Below are 4259 nucleotides of genomic sequence, written 5' to 3' on the forward strand. Positions count from 1 at the left end.
CGTAGGATGTCCCCTCCCGCCTCGCACGCGCGTTCACGTGACCGTGTGCGCCCGCCGCCCGCCGCCCGCCGCCCGCGTCACGTGACGGTTCCAGCGCGCGCGCCCCCCCGGCTTGCTCGCCGTCACGTGGCCACGAGTCGCGCCCGCTCCTGACCGGAAGTGGCGGCGGGGGGGCGGCGGCTGCTGAGGGATTCATTGCTTCGGACGAAGCGACCCTGAGAAAAACCGAGGACTGGGTCGGCCTCGTAGCGGCACCTTCACCTCGGCCTGGCGCGGTGCTGGGAAGTTGGCAGGAGAGCGGCCTAGGGGGGTCAGCCCTCGGTCAGAGGAGCGGGACGGAGCTTGCCAGCTCAGCGGTTTTTGTTCTCGGTACGAAAAGTAAAGAGTTTCGTGAAAGCGCTCTGCGCGCACTTCCTCTTTGCTCCTCTGAGAAGAGCTTTCCAGCAGTGCTGTGCTGCGGCACCACAAAGAGCAGAAAAAAGCGAGCAGCGTGTGTATTTGCTAACGTTAAAGGGGTAAATACGGCGTTCTGACGCGTTCAGTAGGAAAGCTGTTCTGAAAGTTGGCAGCTCTGAGTGAGCTGGGTAGAGCCAGTGATTCCCTTTGGATTGAAGTGGTGACGTTTCTCCTGTGTTTCTTGTTAGTGAAGTGAAACTGGCAACTGCCTTCCTTCAAAAGCGTGATGTTCTTGCTGAGGGAAAATGAACATCTGTTGCACCCTAATGATGGACATGAGTTAAAAGCAAAGCGTAGAGACTGTGCTGGTTCCCTCCCCTTTGAAATTAATGTCCACCACCAGTGAAGTGTAACAAAAAGAGGTGTAATTAATCATAGAAACAGGTTAAGAATCAAAGCTGTGCAACAGAAAATACAGATGACAGATAAAGTTGTGTGGATGCTATAATGAATCTTTGCCTTCCAGGCCAGCAGGGAAATGCACCTGAAACCCGTGTTGCAATAACAATGAGTTAAAGAATAAAGAAAAAAGCTATTTACTGATGTCTCCCAATGGCAGTGCCACTTTCCTCATCCAGGATATCCCTCACAAGAGGTAATTGCTGCTTCAGGACAGACAAGTGTCTACTAGGGCAACCTGCACTTTGTTTCAAGGCTACTTCCATCTCCTGATGGCTCTCCCTGGCACTTAGTTTTGCCCTTTTCCTTTGACATTTTCCTCCTTTCACTTCACTTTTCCCCATCCACTTGCCTGCCTGGTTACATTGCTCCAGCCCTTCCCTCCAGCTGCCCCTGCAGCCATCATTCTGTATCAGCTGCTTCCTGCTGCCCCTCCCTGTGCAGGTTTCTCAAATTTGTCACCCAATTTTCCGATACTTGCATTCTGTGTTTCCAGCTATCCTAGTCACCAAGTACTGGGTCATCCTTGGCCTACTCTCAGCACTGTTCTCTCCTCTTTGGACTCCCGACAGCCGACAAGCTCTCTAGAGCTGCCATTCCCCTCCCTTGGCAAAGCAGCATGGCCCTCAACATGCTGCAACAAGAGGAGTGCTATTCCTGCCCTGAGGATGATTTATTTCCCTGGAGAAGATGCTGAAATGGGCTCAATGTTATCCAGTTCAGCACTGCATCAGGTGCGAGCCAAGCTGCATTCTCTCTCCCCAGCAGCAGCAGCCTGGTTTCATCTGTGAGGCATGGTGCATAGAGTCTTTCTCTGTTTCCTTTTTTTCCTTCCTCTTTGCCACTTCTTTGCCACTCCCTGGAAAGTCCAGGAGTGATGGGAGACAAATGCTTGCAGACTGTTCCTGCTCACCACTCTTATTTGGCAACTAAGGATCCCTCTTGTTTTGAGTGCTTGTGCTCTACCAGATGGGACAGGGGACTCTGGAGATGATGCTTCCACTGTTGCCTTACTGGGAGACCTGAGATTAAGTCATGTCTCTGTCTGTGCCAAGTTTACACTATTTTCTGATAAACTACTTTGAAATCTTCCTGGAAGGAACTGCGTACTGAAATTCAGCCTGGGCCTGACACTCAGAGTGCCATGTAAATACGTTGATTCATTGATTCATTTACCTTCCCCTTCCTTCCCCTCACCGCTGTCCCCAGTTTCCTTAGATAGAAACGTAGTTACCACACGTCTTTTGCATTGCATGATTCAACCTCTGATGTGTGAAGAAGGGGCAACCACTTCGGAAATGCGATCTGTAAGAAAAGGGGGGATTCCACCTGCAGTGCTTTCCACAATTGAAAGCAACAAGAGCTGTGGCCTTCACTGTGAACGTATCTGGTGAGAACAGACGTTACTGAAAGAGACTTCACAAGGACATCAGTACTTAACAGGGGGAGCTGGAAACAAGGAGGAACACAAAGAGTGTGCATGGCTTCTGCTGCTTAGCCCTGCTGCACAAGCCCCTTGCTTTCCTGACTGACAGATTCACTTGTAAATCTGCCAGGCTGTATCAGGGATGGAAAAGGTCTGTTTGCTCTCCACAAGTGAGGGTTTCATCGTTAGAAGTCCAGGACTGTCTGCCCTTTATGAGCTTGTATAATCTGATTTAGGTGCCTCGTGCTTCACGTGGCAAAGCTGCCATAACACATTTCACTGCTGGGGGTAATTCACCTGGGCAGCAGGTGAAACATGGTCATCCCTGGTTTCTCTTTGGTGATCTGCATCATTTCCAAATGGTATCACTGTTGAGCTTTGACATTTTTATAGCAAAGACATGAAACAGATCTATAATACACAGAGAATTGCTCTTACATTTTCTTGTCAGAGAAGACTAGAAACTCAAAAATCCAAGCCTGAGCTATGAGGGGAGTATCTAGGGTTGAACAGCAGGGTTTAAAATTGCCAGGAGCTTTGGTGCTCACACCACAGCTTGAGCATTCTGTCCCTCAGAAATTGAATCACTTCTCTTAGTTACCACCCTCAAAATGCCTGCATGTTTTCGCAGTTGTTTTGCTTACCTCTCCTTACCCCAGGTTTAATTCCCTCTCCTGCTGTTTTCCTGCAGAACAGTCTGTGCTACAGAAGTTTGTTACCTTGGCACTATCAGATCCACCAGGAGCTGAACTTGTTTTGAAAAACCAAACAGCAACTCAACACTGGAATTACAGGACACTGCAAATGCATGAAGAACTTCTCTTTCTGGCAGTCAGCTGATGCCTTGAAGCGTGAGGTCTGATAACTGATGTTAGTAGAGTGACAGGTTACTCATTGTCATTTCACTAGCTAGCAGCACAGAGCAGAGAGTGGTGGAAAATCCTTTGCAAAGTAAGAAGTGTCTGTGATCCAGCGGCTGCTGTGACTCACAGGGGGATTTCACATGGGAATGACTGAAAGCAGACACAGAAGAAAGGCCTTTCCAAAGCAGTGGCTTGTTCAGATGGTATGAAAGAATAGAGATGAAGATTAAACCCTTCCATGAAGGCAGCAGAGCAACTGGGAAAGCAGCCCGTGCCCTCGGGGTATTGTGTGAATGGAAAAGCACTGCTCTCTGTATTCAGAGCCAATGTCTTTCCTCAAGCACGAGCCACGGATTGTAATGTCAGAGCAGCAGCACTCACTGTGATGGGAAAGGCAGTGCCCTGAGAAGCAGCTGAGCACATGCGTGGGATGCGTGGATGCTCCGGTGCATGACTTCAAAGCAGATGTATGTGCATGTGCACGAGTATGGGCAGGACGTAGATGTGCCCCGTGTGTCTGTGGGGTGTATGGGAACGCTGGCTGTTCTGGGTAGGTGAGTGAGGACCCCCTCTCCTCCTGGCTGTGCTGTCTGGCCAAGCCTTGGCCAAAGGAGGAAATCCCACCATTCAGAGCTGTCAGTTTCCAGCAGTACCAGTCAGGTTCTGTTCCCCCACGCCCTGGCAGGAGGCAGCTCCGGCATGAGGAAGCACTCTGTAACCCTGTGGTCTTCCTCTGGTCGCCGTTACTCATCGTTTCCCCATATGACAGATGCGTTGATCTCACAACCGCCCTGCAGCGTTCAGGTTCAGCTGCCCGAAGCCTGCCCACCTCTCGCGTTGCTCCGACACGCCAGCCCAGCTATACGTGCCCTTGTTTCACCCCAGCGTTTTGGGAAGGCTCCTCTCCCCACGAGCGAGCAGTGCGGGGGGGCTCGCTGTGCACGCACCCCCTCCCATCCCCGGTCCCGCTTCGATCAGCCCCGCCCTGCTTCTCACCAGCGCCCCGAGGCTCATGTAAATGAGCGTGGAACGGCGGCTGCTGATTGGCTGCGACGCACAGCGCCGGCGCCACCCCCGGCGAGGACCGGAGCCGGTGGAGGGGTCCGCAGCCAGGT

The sequence above is a fragment of the Cyrtonyx montezumae genome, unplaced genomic scaffold, assembly GCF_038088225.1.
Source record: "Cyrtonyx montezumae isolate F1298 unplaced genomic scaffold, pur_monq_1.0 scaffold_19, whole genome shotgun sequence".
NCBI classification, from domain to species: domain Eukaryota; kingdom Metazoa; phylum Chordata; class Aves; order Galliformes; family Odontophoridae; genus Cyrtonyx; species Cyrtonyx montezumae.